Source organism: Nicotiana tabacum, chromosome 18 (genome assembly GCF_000715075.1).
Source record: "Nicotiana tabacum cultivar K326 chromosome 18, ASM71507v2, whole genome shotgun sequence".
NCBI classification, from domain to species: domain Eukaryota; kingdom Viridiplantae; phylum Streptophyta; class Magnoliopsida; order Solanales; family Solanaceae; genus Nicotiana; species Nicotiana tabacum.
The window spans coordinates 15,947,278-15,965,075 of NC_134097.1; positions in this window are offsets into that span (position 1 = coordinate 15,947,278).

Below are 17,798 nucleotides of genomic sequence, written 5' to 3' on the forward strand. Positions count from 1 at the left end.
TGTCTAAGTCAACTCAACAAACTAGTCTCCAAGGACTTGGTGATAAGGCTTCCTAACATTAAGTTCAAGGAAGATAAAGTTTGTGAGGCTTGTGCAAGAGGGAAGCAGGTAAGATCCTTTTTCAAAAGCAAGAAAGTGGTAAGCACCACCAGGACGATGGAACTGGTCAATATGGATCTTTGTGGATCAATGAGAACATTGAGCAGAGGTAGTAAGAGATATGTGATGGTGCTTGTTGATGATTACTCTAAGTTTACTTGGACATTATTTTTAACATCTAAAGATGAAGCATTTGACATTTTCACTTATTTTGTTAGAAAAACTCAGAAACAACTTGTTAATCAACTTGCATCAATTAGGTCTGATCATGGTACTGAATTTGAGAATGCTAAATTTGCTGAATTTTGTGTTGAACATGGCATAAATCATAATTTTTCTTCTCCTAGGACTCCACAACAAAATAGAATAGTTGAAAGAAAGAAAAGGACATTGGAAGAAATGGATAGGACTATTCTTCTTTCTAGTAAACTGCCCCATAGTTCCTGGGCAGAAGCTGTTAACACTGCATGTTACATCATAAATATGTGCATGACTAGACCTATTGTTGAGAAGACTCCATATGAGTTACTTAAAGGGAGAAAGCCAAACATATCCCTTCTTAGGGCATTTGGGTACAAATGCTTTGTGCACATTAATGGTAAAGACTCCCTAAGTAAGTTTGATCCCAGAAGTGATGAGGGAGTATTCTTGGGATATTCTTCATATAGTAAAGCTTATAAGATTTATAACAAAAGAACTATGTGTTCAGAAGAAAGTGTACATGTGGTTTTTTGATGAAACTAACATTCTTTCTAAGAGGTAGGAACATGATGATGAAGCAATTGGGCTGGTAAGAAACTCAAATAAAACCACAGCTCAGACTGAAGCTACATCAGAGGAAGGAACAAGTGATGGAACTGGTCCTTCCACCTAGGGCAACTTGATAGGGGGACTGAATAAAGAGAAATTGATCCTCAAACCTTGAGGGAACCTGTCTATAAACTTATTCCTCAGCAACACAACATTGAAGAAACATCTAAGGGAATCAATATGGTTGTGAAACCTTACAAGTATCAAAGTTCTCATCCCATCGAGAATATAATTACTGATCCAACCTCTGGAATCAAAACCTGATCCTCTTTGAAGAATCTTTGTGCTTTTGATGCATTTTTATCTCTTATTGAACCTAAAACTTTTACTGAGGCTTTGCAAGATATAGACTGGGTGAGTGCAATGCAATATGAACTCAACCAATTTGAGAGAATTCAAGTTTGGCATCTGGTACCAAGACCCAAGGACAAATCAGTAATTGGCACAAAATGGATCTTCAGAAACAAACTTGACGAAGATGGAATAGTTACAAGAAACAAGACAAGATTGGTGGTTCAAAGATATAGTCAAGAGGAGGGCATAGACTATGATGAGACCTTTGCTCCAGTTGCAAGATTGGAAGCAATTCGACTCCTTATAGCCTTTACTGCTTACATGGAATTCACTCTCCATCAGATGGATATCAAGAGTGCCTTCCTGAATGGCTATCTAAATGAAGAAGTGTTTGCCAAGCAGCCTTCTGGCTTTGAAAGCAAGGAATGTCCTGATCATGTGTACACGCTTGACAAGGTACTTTATGGGCTCAAGCAGGCTCCAAGAACATGGTATGAAAGATTATCAAAATTCTTGATTGAGCATGGCTACAAGAGAGTTAAAATTGACAATACTTTATTCTTGAAAGAGAAAGGTAAAGATCTCTTGGTAGTTCAGATATATGTTGATGATATAATCTTTGGAGCAACTACTAATAAGTTAAGGAAAGAATTTGCTAAACTAACGGGGAGTGAATTTGAAATGAGTATGATGGGTGAGCTTAATTTCTTTGTAGGCTTACAAATTAAACAAAATTCAATTGGAACTATGATCCATCAACAGAAGTAAGTAAAAGAGTTGCTTAAAGGTTTAAAATGGAAGATTCCAAAGAAATTGATACTCATATAGCAAGAACCACAAAACTGGATGTAGATGATCCTGGTTCATCTGTTGATCAGAAGTTGTATAGGGGAATGATTGGATCTTTGTTATATCTCACTGCTAGCAGACCTGACATTGTTTTCAGTGTAGGCCTTTGTGCTAGATTTCAGGCAAATTCAAAGGAGTCTCACTTGATTGCTGTCAAGAGGATCTTGAGATACCTAAAAACCACCACCGACATTTGTCTATGGTATCCAAAAGGTAGTAATTTCAACTTAGTGGGATATGATGATACTGATTATGCAGGTTTTCTTATGGAAAGAAAGAGCACCTCAGGTAAGGCACACTTTCTTGGCTCATATTATGTGTCTTGGGCTGCCAAAAAGCAAAATTCGATGGCTTTATCTATTGCTGAAGTTAAGTATGTTGCTGCTGCCTCATGTTGTGCTCAATTGTTATGGATCAAATAATAATTAATGGACTTTGGGATTGATGTAGGTTGTATCCCCATCTTTTGTGATAACACTAGTGCAATTAGTATGACCAAGAACTCGTTTCATCACAAAAGAACTAAGCACATAAATGTTAAGCATCACTTTTTAAAGGAAAACTATGAAAAGGGTTTGATCATTATGAAATTATGTGCTATAGATAAGCAAGTAGCTGACATCTTTACAAAATCTCTAAGTAGAGATCACTTTGATAGGAACATGTTAGAATTAGGGATGATTAAGATCACGTAAAAGGAACCAGTTCTAACTCATAAATTTTGGTTAGGAAATTTTTGAATTTTTGTACATAATTAGATTTGATTTTGCTCAAGCTCATACTTTCATCAGTATACTATTGTTCCATGTGCTAAAATATCTCATTAATCTCTAATGATATTATCTTTATTTTCTTGGAAAATTCAGTCTTACACAAGAGATTTCTCAGTGAAGAACCTGGTTCATCAAAATTACATAGTACGTACTCTCCACCCTGCATATTTTGAAATAATTATATTTGGATTATGATCAAAATGAGAGTCCCATTTAATCCTAACCTCCTTGAGATTATACAAAATGAGCCAGTTTCATCCAAATAGAGTCCCAAAAATGCAATAAGTGCCTAGATTCTAGGGAGAGTCCTCAACATCTTTTCAAACTGGCTCCCCATTTGATTAGACTCCTGAACTTCTGAAAATGATGTCTTTACCCAATCAAAGTATCTCTCTTTAAATTGATTTGGCCTAAGTCATTTCTTCATTTCTAATTCACAACCGCCAAACAATACCCTTTAATCTTCTCTCATCTTCCAAACACACATAATCATCTTCTCTCATCCTCTAACCATCAATGGCTAACACTTATGAAAATCCCTCATCACCATCCAAAGAATCTACACCCATTCATTCAACCACACCATAAACCAAATATATTTCTAAGAAAGGTAGATTTAAGATGATTGGTTGAAAAGTAGTTGCTGGAGGAGAACAATTCAAGAAAATCAACGAGCAACTGAAGGAAAGTCAGGCAGATGAACCCCAAAAAATTTGAAGATTCTTTCAAGTCTGCAACTGAGGGGAAGAAATTATTTCGTCTGAAACAGAGCAGGTAACATCTGGTCCAAAATAGGTTTGTGTTTGTAAGAACCATGGCTGGGGTTGAAACAATTGAGACTAGGAAATTGGGTGGTAAGATTAAAAGAATAAAGAAAAAAAGAGTGAGGGTGCTCAAGGCGATGTGATGGGAATGGGAAAAGGAGTGGTTGAATCTTCACCCACTCCCGTTGGCTTGACTGAAGAAACATATGATAGTATGGAGTGAGGAATCTACTGGAGAAGAAGAAATTATGAGAGAAAAATGGGGAAGTGGGTCTGGAGAAGCTGCTTAGGGGTTGGTTAGATTAGGGAAGAATATTCAAGAACTTGTTCCATATGAGAAAAGTGTCTGACAGTTACAATCCAAAAAAGAAAAAGAGTTCAGGAATTAAAGTGCCTGGTATTTCTAGGGCAAACAAGAAGAGAAAGGTTGCCTCTTCTATCCCTGTAGAGACTCCTCCTAGAAGAGAAAAAGATACAAGGAGCCAAAAGAAGCAGAGTGAGGCTGGTTCTTCGTGATGAAGAGGAGACATAAGAACTGTAGGTTGTGACTCAAAAGGCAAAGAAAATCAAGACTTCCACAAAGAAGTATGTTTCAAAGACAAAGTCTGCAGAGCCCTCTACCTTGGCTAGAAGAATCAGGTCTGCCTTGAAGTCTAGAAATGTGAAAATGCTGGAAGAAAAAGAAAGTGAAGAAGAAGAAGAATTTGATGCAGAGAAGGACAAGATGGTTATGTTTGGGAAAAGAACCATCTTCAAAGGTAAACTCCTCAGGGACTTGGAAGATGAGGCATGATAATGGTGCTGGAAAAGTTACAACTGCAGGATTGGAAGGACATGGTCCTTCAGATGGATGGAAAGCTTGCCAGAACTGAGATTGTGGAGTTCATAGCAAATTGTGAGATAAAAAATGGCAGTGTCACCAGTGTGGTGAAGGGGGTGACAGTGAGTTTTGATGACACGGAATTGGGAGAGATCTTAGGTGTACCTGCTAAAGGGTACAATGATTATAAGAAACTCAAATGGCCAAGTCTAGAGAATCTCCCTACCTCCCTTGCCATTACAAGGAAGTTTGGTGATAATAAAGAAGAGCTTCAGCCTAAGTCTATATACAAAAGTGAGATGAAGCCGCCATATAAAGTGTTGTTCGAATTTGTTAACAAAGTTGTGCTGAATAGGCAGGAAAGACGGCACATTACCACATTCATGGACCTGGTCCTTATAGAATGCATGGATAGTGGAAGGTGAATAAATTGGCCTGGATTTATCATCCATCTTTTAATAGGGTTCTGACTGGCACAAAAACTCATGTCATACCCTATGGTTTCATTCTCACGGCTGTACTTGCACACTTCAAGGTACCCATCAAGAAATGGGAAGTTGGTACAAGCAAGGATTACTTTAAGGAAAACACTTTGACTGCTTGTGACTATGAAGTCCACACCACTCCCAAAGAACCCGGTTCATCCAAAAAGGTACCTGTGAACAGCAAAGTGCGAGCCTTGGTGCAAACAAGTGGGGTTGAGGATGCTTAAATTGAGCGACTGAAGAAGAGGCTGGCTGAAGTAGAAACTGAGAGGGATGCTCTCAGGGCTGAACTTGCATAGGAGAAGGAGAATAATGATGGCATTCTTCATGATTGCTGAAGCTGCTTCAGGCCAGAAACCAAGAACCTGGTCCTTCCCAGCCTTGAAACCTTTCTAGCCTAGTTAGACAAGCCGGTAACCCGAATGGGATTTCTATTTGTTCTTTTTGCTCATGATCCAATGTTTTTATTTCTCCTTATGCTTTGTGGATGACTAGTATCAATGATAATCAACTGATTTTGTACTCTAACTATTTGTTGATGCTTCTTAGATGGCTAATATCATTAGATCGATAATTGATGCTTGACTCCATGATTGCATTTGATGTAGCTCCAGTGGCTATGAGTAATTTCTATTAAGATCTTGTTATCTAACATAATTATGTAACTTTTCGATGATGCCAAAAAGGGGGAGATAGGTCGTACTTCTTACTTTGGACGGTGATGTTTAGAACCTAATGAAGTGCTTCTTACTTTGGACTATGATGTTTATAACCTAATGAACCTGGTCCTTGATGATTTGTGACTTTAAAATGGAATGTGTTCTAACATTGTGTTGATGTTAAGCTGAGTTGACACAGGGCCTATGCTTATGAAAAGCACAAAGTTTATCGTTATCAAGATGGGGGAATTTGTTAGCCCAAGTGAAGTTTGTTTTGATGATTGACAAAGAAACTTAAGCATGAACCATGTCCATACACAGTGTACACAGACACGGGGGGATTCGAGCATAACGAATGCACGTGAAGGAGATAAGCTTAAGTTGTTATATCTGATATCTTCTGATAGAAAATGTTGCATAAATGATAAGGAGAAGGACTCCTTACTCGAAGAGAAATTCATCCAAGATAAGGGAAGAGTTAAAAGTTGAAGATAACTAGAATGCTTTTACCAAGGAAGAGTATAACATTGGAACTCTAGTTATTTCCCATTCTACTAACTCTATATGTAACGACCCGACCGATAGTTTTTCTTTTTAGATCCTCGTTCCCCTAAATAAGACTCCTCATATGTGCTTTTACTATTTTATGACTTGCGGGGATGGTTAGTTTGGGATTTGGAAGGGTTCGGGTTGAAATCAGAACACTTAGTTCCTTAAAAATTGGCTTTAAAGGGGTAGTTTGACTTGGGTCAACATTTCTAGTAAATGACCTAAGAACCATGATTTGACGGTTCCAATAGGTTCGTATGATAATTTTAGACTTGGGCATATGTTCAGATATAGTTTTGGATGACTCGGGAGCGTTTCGGCGCATAAAGTCCAAAGTTGGCGTAATGAAGGTTTTAAAGTTCTTTAAGTTTGGTTTGGAGTAGGTTTTGGTGTTATCGAGGTCCTTTTGGATTCCGATCCTGGGAATAGTTCCGTATGGTAATTTAAGACTTGCATGCAAAATTTGGTGTTATTCCGAGTAGTTTAAGTATGAATCGGCTCATTCGGAGTAAGTTGGAAGAATTTGAAGTTCATAAATTAATTCTGTTGGTTTTGGGTTGTGATTCTTAGTTTTAATGTTGTTTTATGCATTCCGAGGGTGTGCACGAGTCTGTTTTATGTCTACAAACGTGTTGGTATGTTTGGACGAGGCCTCGGGGGCCTCAGATGCTACTCGGGCGTTGCACGGATCGAGTTAGAACTCAAAAGGGGGCTGTTGGTCAATGAGTTCTGGTGTGCCCGCACCTGCGTGCTTTTTGTCGCAGATGTGAGCTCTTGGCCGCAAAAGCGGCTTTGGGCATTTTGCCAGTGGTCCACAGTAGCGGATAAGCATGCGTAAAAGCGGCCTTGCTTCTGTGATAAAAGGGCCGCAGGTGCGTGGAGGCCGGAGATGCGCTCCACCCTCATTTTGCAGGATTTTGTCATTTTATAGGTACGCACAAACGATGAAGTTAAACGTGAGTTTAGAGAAAAATAGCAAGGCATTTGTCAAGCAACTCTTGTGTGATTCAAGTGTGCGAACCTGAAGCTACATGGACCTGATAGATGAACCAGTTTCAAGTGTCTGTCTTTTATTCTAGTTTCATTGTAGTAGGTGTTTTCAAACTGTACCTTTCAGCTTTATCTAGAGACAATTGTATTAGGTACTTTGATTATTCAAGTTAGAGTTAACTTGAAGTTGTCGCAACAGTTAGAGGTTGGTTGCCACAACGGGATTAGAGGTAATCCTTAGGTTTACAAAGAGTTTTATAAATGCTGTTTTTGGCTCAGTGATTTAGTGAAGTGTTGGGCAAAGTCCTACTGAGTAGTAGGTAGTGATTTTTTCACCTTTTGAGCTGGGTATGTTCCACGTAAAAATACTTATGTTCTTTACTTTCTACATTTACTATTTCCGCAATAGTAGTATAAGAAATACATAGAAGAACCAGGTCCTTCTATAATCAGTGCACTGTCACGAACCGAAATTCTCACCTTCGGACCGTGATGGCGACTAACATTTCACTTTCTAAGCAAGTCAACGTTAGAATAATATTAACCAATTTTTAAACAATTTTTAAATTTATTAATAACAAAGAAGGATTGCGGAAGTAAAGTCTAAAATATAGTGAATAATCCATAAAAACAACGGTGTCTAACTACTATCCCAGAATTTGGTGTCACAAGTGCACGAGCTTTTAGAGTAGTACAAATAAGGTCCTGAATAAAATAAAGTTGTCTGAAAATAAACACACAGCTAAAGTAAAGTAGACGGGGACTTCAGAACTGCGGACGTCGTGCAGCTATACCTCAAGTCTCCTCTAAGTAGCTGAAATCCGAGCAACTCTATGGTACGCCGCTGCGACCAACTCCAAAATCTACATAAGAAGTGCAGAGTGTAGTATCAGTACAACCAACCCCATGTACTGGTAAGTGTTGCGCCTAACATCGACGAAGTAGTGACGAGGCTAAGGCGGGTCACTTACATTATTTGTACCCAATATTTGTAACAACAACAATCATAGAAATAAATCAGGTAACTCATTTATAATAATTGAAGACAATTCAGCAGTCAAAACCAATTATCATTTCCATCAATTCTGTTGCAGTGTGCAACCCGCTCTCACAACATATTCACATTCAATTCACATACAACCCGCTCTCACAATATATTCACATTCAATTCTGTTGTAGCGCGCAACCCGCTCTCACAATATATTCATTTTCAATCCTCTCATATAATTATTTTTAATTAAGTATATATATTTACTTTTAAACAAGTCTATTGCTGTGTGTAATCTGATCCCCCAAATATTGGCTTTTAATAAGTCTGTTGCGGCGTGCAACCCGATGCTCCGATATGGACTTTTTAATAAGTCTATTGCGGCATGCAACTCGATCCTCCAATATATCCATTTCAATCAATTCTTTTGCGGCATACAACCCGATCCTCCAATATATCCATTTACCAATTCTTATAGAAGAAATTTCCCCAATAAATGCGACAATTAATATAAAATTATAAGACAAATAGCAAATTATCTGTGGTTATGTGTTTATTTGTTGTTGAAATTGTTTGCCTTCATGTTAGAGATCATGCTTAAGCTTTTTTCATGCTCACATTAATTGCACTCAGTAATAGATATTATTGTACATGTTTACCTCAGTCCCTATTATTTTGCTGATATGCTGTGATACTTGACGTGGGCTCTGTTTCCCTTATTTGTTGATGATGGTGAGGCTAGAGAGGTACATGACTGAGTGAGGCTGAGGGCTTGTTGTGAGGTATTAGATTGAGGCACGTGAGTTGTACATGCAGCAGATGAGTTGTCCGTGCGGATCCATGTATTGATACCATAGTGCGTGAGTTCTCCGTGCAACACATGAGTTGACCGTGTGGATCCAGGGAGTGATATTATGGCACGTGAGTTGTCCATGCAGCACGTGAGTTTTCCATGCTTAGCGCTTGGGCTTTGGGAGCCCCTCCGGAGTCTGTATACACCCCCAGTGAGCGCAAGTACCTATTGAGTGTTGAGTGCTGAGTGCGAGTGCCGAGAGCCGAGTGCTGAGTGATAGAGTGACATTGCTGTGAGGATTCATTGCTTTTGTCGTTGCTGTATTTTACCCGTTAATTACTTTGTAAACAAATCTTGTGCGGACCGCAATTCGAGGAAGCTTTGGACTTGGATTTTTTGTCATCTCTCTGATCTTGGATCCTAGCCTAGCTTTTGTGTCCCCACAATTCATGTGCGATCCGCAATTAGCTCAAAAGTCTGCTGAGTTTTCTTTCTTTGATTGCGGCCGCAGATGGAATTCTACGGACCGCACATTGTAAGATTATGTGCCTTTTGTTTAGACTACTCCTTTTTTAGTCGGATTTTATCTCGGGAGTCCAACATCCAGCATTCCTATAATTTTGCACATTTCATTGGTTTTGGGAACACAATTAAATATGGAATTTACCTGTTTATTTTAAATTGTGATAAAGAAATAATTGAATTATTCTACTTAGCTCATCTCTACTACTCAGTTCCTTAGTTATTTCTGTTACTACTGAGTCGGTTGTACTCATACTACACCCTGCACTTTAAGTGCAGATCCAGGTGAGTTAGAGCGCGACGATCGTTGAGTTCAGGCCGGCTATCGTTGGAAACTACAAGGTAGCTACTAGCGTCCGCAGGACCTTGTTACTCCTTTTATCATTTATTCTTTTCGACTGTATTGACAGTTAGATAGTTTTATTTCTTATTTTATAGATTTAGACACTTATGACTTAGTGACACCCCGATGTTTGGGGCTCTTTTTCGTATTTTCTATAATTATATTTAGAGTTGATTTAGTTTATGAAAAATTCAAACGTTGGAAATGTTTTATTAAATTATTATAATCGATTTAGTAGTATTATTTTGGGAAATAGGCTTGCCTTGTAACACGATAGGCTCCATCACGACCATGGTTAGATTTTGGATCATGACAAGTTGGTATCAGAGCCTAGGTTACATAGGTCTCACGAGTCATGAGCGGGTTTAGTAGAGTCTTGCGGATCGGTACGGAGACATCTGTACTTATCTTCGAGAGGCTACAGAACCTTTAGCAAACTCCACCTTTTTGAATTCTTGTCGTGCGAATCTGTTGATTCTAGTAACTAAATATCTGTTGTTTCATTCTCTCATAGATGGTGAGGACTCGTGCTACCGGTCAGGAGGGCTAGCCAGCAGTACCACCAGCCAGGGCCGCGAGAGGCCGAGGCCGAGGTAGGGGCAGAGGTGCAGCCCGTACAACAGTTGGGGAAGTACTTGTAGATCCACCAGTTGCCCCAGATTAGGACCAGGTTCTAGTTGCTGATGCACCAGCTCAAGCACTACCTTTGCCTATTGTGAATCCACGCCTTCAGGAGGCCCTAGCTCAGATTCGGACAGCATGTACCGGCCTTGCTCAAGCGGTCTCTATCTCGACGACTGCGACCACTTCTCAGGCTAAGGGAGGCACTCAGACTCCCATCGCTTGCACACCCGAGCAGGTTGTTCAGGGACTTCAAACACCGGAGGCACCACCAGTCCAGCCGGTTGCAGCTGTAAAAGATTATGTTGTTCCTGCTATGCCTGAGGATGATCAGCGTAGGTTGGAGAGGTTTGGGAGACTCCAGCCACCACCTTTCAGTGGCACAGAGAGAGAGGATGCTCAGGACGTTTTGGATAAGTGTCAGAGGATACTCCGTACTGCTGGTATTCTGGAGACTTGTGGGGTCTCATTCACTACCTTTCAGTTTTCTGGGGCTGCACTCAGATGGCGGGAGACTTACGAGAGGCGTATGCTTGTTGGCGCAACACCCCTTACTTGGCAGCAGTTCTCTGTTCTCTTTCTGGTGAAGTTTGTACTTGAGTTTCGTAGAGAGGAGATGCGCAGGCAGTTTGAGCAGCTTCTCCAGGGTGAGATGTCTGTTACACGGTATGAGATGCGGTTCTCTGAGTTAGCTCGTCATGCCGTCTGGTTGGTTCCCACAGACTGATCGAGGATCATCAGGTTTATAAATGGCCTCGGTTTGCAGCTTCGATTGCTTATGACCAGGGAGAGAGTATCTGAGGCTACCTTTGATGAGGTTGTCTACATTGTTCGATAGATTGAGATGGTTCGAGGACAGGAGAGGGCCAAGAGGGAGGCTAAGAGGCCTCGTGGTCAGGGTTGCTTCAGTGGTGCTCCTCAGGGAGGTCAGTTTCAGTAGGTCCAATTTCAGCAGAGGCAGTCATCATTCAGTGTATTGCCAGTGCAGGGTTCTCATTATACCCCACCCACTCAGGTATCATCGGGTAATTCTTTTGGGCATCAGGAGCAGCAGTTTCGTCAGATGAGGGGTTGTTTTGAGTGCGGGAATTTTGGTCACATTTCGAGATATTGCCCTAGGCTGTTGGGTGGGACTCCACAGTGGAGTACTCAGCCGACGACACTAGCACCTGTTTCTCTACCACCCACCCAGCCAACTAGGGGTGGAGTTCAGCCAGCTAGGGCGGACCCCAGTCAGTTGTGGGTTGCCTGAGAGGGGGAGGCAGATCAGGGGTGGTCAGGACCGTTTCTATGCCCTCCCAGCCAGGCTAGACATTATTGCTTCAGATGTTGTGATTTCAGGTATGTTCTTCTGTTAGACTCGTTCGAGGACGAACGTTTGTTTAAGAGGGGGAGGATGTAACGACCCGGTCGGTCATTCTGAGAGTTTGTTTATGTGTTGTTCAGTTTGTGTTGAGTTGTATCGAGTTGGTAGGTTTGGGTTCGGAGTAGTTTTGGAGTGAAATGTGACACTTAGTCTCTTAGTTAGAAAGCTAAGTTAGAAAAGTCAACTGGAAGTTGACTTATGAGTAAACGAGTTCAGACTTGGATTTTTATGATTCAGTTAGCTTCATTGAGTGATTTTAGACTTAGGAGTGTATCCGGAATGTAATTTGGAGGTCCGTGGTAGAATTAGGCTTGAATTGGGGAAAATTAGAAATTTGAAGATTTTGGTCGGCAGTGGAAAATTAGATATCGAGGTCAGAATGGAATTTCAGAAGTTGGAGTAGGTTCGTAGTGTCATTTGTGACATGTGTGAAAATTTTGAGATCATTCGGACGTGGTTTGATAGGTTTCGACATCATTGGCGAATTTTGGAAGTTTAGAAGTTCTTAGGCTTGAATCAGATGCTGAATTGGTATTTTGGTGTTGTTTAGGGTGTTCTGAAGGTTCGGCTAAGTTCAGGTAGTGATATATGACTTGTGGGAATTATTGGTTGAGGTCCGGAGGGGCTCGGGTGTGGTTCGGATGGTTAACAGATTGAAATTTGTGAAGTTCAATTGCTAGAAATCTGCTGGTGCACAGTCTTCTGGTGTGTCCGCACCTGCGGATTGGGGACCGCAGGTGCGATTGTCGTAGATGCGGGAGTCTTATCGCCGATGTGGAATTGGTCAGCTGGGCAGTTGGCGTAGGTGCGGAAGGAGTGTCGCACCTGCGAGCCCGCAGGTGCGAAGGAGGTTGCGCAGGCGCGAAGCTTGGTGTTTAAGTGATGTCCGCAGGCGAGGGGTTGGCATTTAAGTGATGTCCGTAGGTGCGCACCTGGGACCGCAGGTGCGGCCGCACAGGTGCGAAGAATAGTGTCGCAAGTGCGGAACCCCTGGGGCAAAACCTATAAAAGTAACCCTTCGCGAATGTTTTCCCTTTTTCTCCATTGTTGAACGGATTTTTGACCTACGGAAGTGTTTTCAAGGGAGAATCACGAGATATCAGTGAGTTAAGTCACTTGGGTTTATTTACATGCGCTTATGATGTTTTTCCACTGATTAGCCATGAAATTAGTAGGGGTTTATGGTGAAATTGAGGGAGTTAGGATTTGAGTTTTGGAGAGTTTTAAGTGCGGATTTGAGGGACTAAACGGAGTCCGATTTTGATAAATTTTATATGGTTAGACTCGGGTGAGGATGAGGTTTATTATAATGGTCTCGAGATGTGGGCCTGGAGGCCAGGTTTTGGTCGATTTCAGATTTTTGGCCTATTTATGTAGTTTTTATTGTGGAATTCGTTTCTTTAGCCTATGTTGATATTAGTATTCTGATTTTTGTTAGATTCAGAGCTTTTGGAGACCAAGTCCAGAGACAAGGGCATCACGGAGTAGGATTTTACGTAGTTAAGGTAAGTAATAGTTTTAACTCTGGCTTTGAGGGTATAAATCCGGAGATTTGACATCACGTGATTGTTTGGAAGTGATACCCACGCTAGGTGACGGGCGTGTGGGTGTGCACCCCGAGGGATTGAGACTTGGTCCGTCCCGAGAGGTTGTGAGGCCTAATGGCTATTATCTGTGGTTATGTGTTTATTTGTTTTTGAACTTTTTTGCCTTCATGTTAGAGATCATGCTTAGGATTTATTCATGCTCACATTAATTGCACTCAGTCATAGATATTATTGTACATGTTTACCTCAGTCCCTATTATTTTGCTGATATGCTATGATACTTGACGTGGGCTGTGTTTCCCTTATTTGTTGATGATGGTGAGGCTAGAGAGGTACATGACTGACTGAGGCCGAGGGCCTGTTGTGAGGCATTTGATTGAGGCACGTGAATTATCCGTGCGGATCCAGGTATTGATTCCATAGCGTATGAGTTGTCCGCGTAGCACGTGAGTTGACCGTGCAGATCCAGGGATTGATATTATGGCACGTGAGTTGTCCGTGCACCACGTGATTTGTCCGTGCTTAGCGCTTGGGCTTTGGGAGCCCTTCCGGAGTCTGTACACACCATCAGTGAGCGCAGGTACCTATTGAGTGTTGGGTGCTGAGTGATGGAGTGACACTGCTGGGAGGATTCATTGCTTTTGCTGTTACTGCATACTGAGTCGGCTATACTAATACTACACCATGTACTTTATGTGCAGATCCAGTTGAGTTAGAGCGCGGGATCGTTGAGTTCAGGCTGACTATCGTTGGAGACTGCAAGGTAGCTGCTAGCGTCCGCAGGACCTTTTTACTCCTTTTATAATTTCTTCTTTTGGACCGTATTGACAGTTTTACAGTTTTATTTCTTAGTTCATAGATTTAGACGCTCATGACTTAGTGACACCCCGATGTTTGGGGCTCGTTTCCATATTTTCTATAATTATATTTAGAGTTAATTTAGACGCTTATAATCAATTTAATAGTTATATTTTTTAGGAAATAGGCTTGCCTTGTAACACGATAGGCGCCATCACGACCATGGTTAGATTTTGGGTCATGACAGTAAACTACTCCATAATTATGGAGCAAGTCATCACAAATATAATTAAAGAGTGAGAAAGCATCAATCTAACGTTTCAATCCAAACTCCCGTATTGAATTGATGGAAAGATGATGAAATCATGTGTCTTGTAGCCTCCGATGCTCTCCCAAAGCTTCCAAGGTCAAAAGTCCCTTCAAATACGTCGTTTTGGTGTATTTATACCATATAGAAGTAGGCCCGGATGAAACTACCCTTTCCAAGCTGAAATAGGAAAATACTCTGAGAACATTGTACAGGCACACCGCGCCATGCGCCGCCCCACGCGGGCTGCTAATGGGAAGTTTAGAGAGCAGTTTCTGATAGACAATAGCACAAACCACTATCACGCTGCCCCATGTTGCGCGGTTGTGCATTTTTTATAGAGTAAAATTGTATCTTCGATCTTTGATATCCAGACTTGGTCCTCGACCCCCGAACACGATCCTGGTTTAATCCCTTGGGCGTTTACTCAAACTTCAAAGCTCCAACTTGTTCGATTAAGATCCTGATTATCTTTTTAACTCGTAATCACTTTATGCAAGGCATAAAATACATAATAATATAATTCACCATCATTTTAGCTCAAATACAAGTAAAATTTAGTAATTAGAGTGCAAACTATGACTAAAATTTGAGTTTCTAGCCTACTGTCAAGATCCCACACTTAAACCATTGCTCGTCCTCAAACAATCAAACTACACTTCACATAGAGATGACCTTCTTATCAGACAACTTCCCAAACGCATTATGCCAAGAATATTTAAAGCAAACCAAGCACCCTATCATAACATCCTAACCTCAAGACTTGACTCACACGCGCCACGTATTTTCAAAAAACCTACTCACTTACTCTAACATGGAGGCCAAAGACATTACCTTTCCTTCGCAAATCATATGCCCTCACACCCAAGATAGAGAGTAATTCCCTACGCCATAAATTTCAAGGACAAATAGGAACTCAAGATAGAAAGAATTAACTCACTCTTAGAAATAGAATTCATGCACTATAGAAGACGTACCATAGGCTTGCTGGTAGTGTATTACTGTACTAATATGTGCTCATTTAGTCAAGGATCATGTAGGACTTTAATTGATTGTAATGTAGGATAGAGGACGGGTAGGATACATTTAGATACAATGACTACATCTCCCTAAGCACTTTAATACATATACATTAACACATTAAACCCCACATTTGTGTTGAACTAAATCCCAAACTTCACAACATAATAACCTCAAGATACCAATTTCTTTAAGCACAAACACGATGAGAACTACCACTGATTTCTCCAATCTCTCCCTCTAATTTCCTGAAAATAGAAAAAGGCATAAGGTTAATGGAAGCACCTGAATCACACAAAGATTTTACATATTTAGTACTTCCTAAAGAGTAAGGTATAGTGAAACTCCCTAGATCTCCACACTTTTGAGAGAGCTTGTTTTGCAGAATGGCACTACAATGCTCTGTGAACTTGACAACCGATGTCTCTTTCATTTTTCGCTTTTTGGACAATATCTCTGTCAAGAATTTAGCATAAGCCGGTATCTGTAAAAGCACCTTGCTAGCCAAAGATAGTATAGTATGATTATCGTCTCCATAGGGACTGGATTTAAATAATGCTCTAGAAATTCCTAGTTTAACTGCTATTCAGGATGATCAAAACTTGATTGGAATGATTACGCACTACAATTAACTACTAAAGTACACTACAAAAAAAATGAAATTAGATCTGTTGCTAAATGAGATTAGAGACGGATTTTTCTGTTTAGATACAGAATTTGTCCGTCGCTAAAACCTGATTTTTTAGTAGTGGTAAAGCAATTGACAATTTATGGCAAAGAACTAGAGATTACCAGTGTTAGTTTCTTATCAATGTGAGAAATAAAGGTTTTGACATGATAGGTGCAAGATTGTTATTCTGGATATGATATTGTTATATATCACTCTTGAGGTTCTATCGATTCTCACGAATTCAATAGGTGATTAGCTTATACTTTTGATTCAGACTCCTCTCTCGATTAAATTTAAATCTTTTAAATAAACTAACGTGAAGTGCGGTAAAACTTGCAAGAATCTATTTGTAGGAATGTTCTAAGAGAAACGTCTCGCGAATATTTTTCAATATTAATTTAAACGATAACTCAAAAGGCTCTCTCGATTACTTCAAAGAATCGCCATAATAAACTTAGGCATACACTGCAATAATATTTATTAGGATGGTCCTCTTTCGATTAAACACTCTAAAGAATAAAATCACAACTATATGAAAGCTCTCTTAATATATTCAAGAACAACAACCCAATCACCAAATCACAACCCAGTGTCGCTGATGCGTGCCCGCATGTGCGGTCACCTGGGTGCAGAAGCGAGATGAGGTTTGTCCGCAGAAGCGGAATCGCAGGTGTGCCAATTGAACCGCAGGTGCAGAAATTGCTGAAGGGCAGTGATGTTTTAAATCGAGGTTTGAGCACTTTTGCTCACTTCTTACTCTTCTTGGGGGCGATTTTGGAGCTAGTTAGAGAGGGGATTTCCATCAACTAGTTGATGAATGTAATTCCTATCAAATGTGAGTTAAATACATGGTTAAAATTATTGGTTTAGATGAAAACCTAGGTTTTTGATAAAAGTGAGATTTAACCACGAAATTCGATATGAAATTTAGTAAACATCATATATTTATATTCCTAAGGTTATGGGTAACAACTCTTTTTAAACATTTCTAGAATCCGGGCACACGGGCATGGGGGGTGAATTTTAGGAATCTTGCAATTTAGGTTGGGTAATCACTTAAATGGTGGAATTATGAACTTTTGAGCACAGATTGATTAGTTTATGTAATGTTTGACTAGCTTTGAGTTGCTTGGCGTCAAATTTGGAGGTTTGAGCGCGTTCTTGAATTGGGAAGTAGACTTTAAGGCGAGGTAAGTCTTTTTTCTAACCTTGTAAGAGGAAATTAACCCCATAGGTGAATTAAATAAATGATTGTACCTAATTGTGGGGGTTACGTACATACAAGGTGACGAGAGTCCGTCCGTAGCCACTATTATGCTATTGTCTGGGTAGTCTAGGACCTGTATCATGCTACACTTGGAATGTTTGTGCCCTTACTTGCTAATATAATCACTTAGTCATGATAGAAACTGATAAAAGAATTTTACGAGGTTGAATACACTTACTTGAAGGTTTGTATGAGATACTTTACTGTAAATGAGAAACTTGTGTTTTCTTGAAAATAATTGTTATTTGTGGATCGAGCCGTGCGCCTCGGTAGTAAATAGATGCATCTATGGTTCGCGCCGTTCGACCCTCCGGCAGTGCACATTTTAAATATTTTTTTGGCTCGGGCCGTACGACCTCGGCATAATTGCGCATGCTAATTATTAGGAAAGTTTCCATGATTTATTCTGCTTAAATGCCTTGAAATGTAAGTTTCTAAATAGTATTACTGAAATTTATGTTATA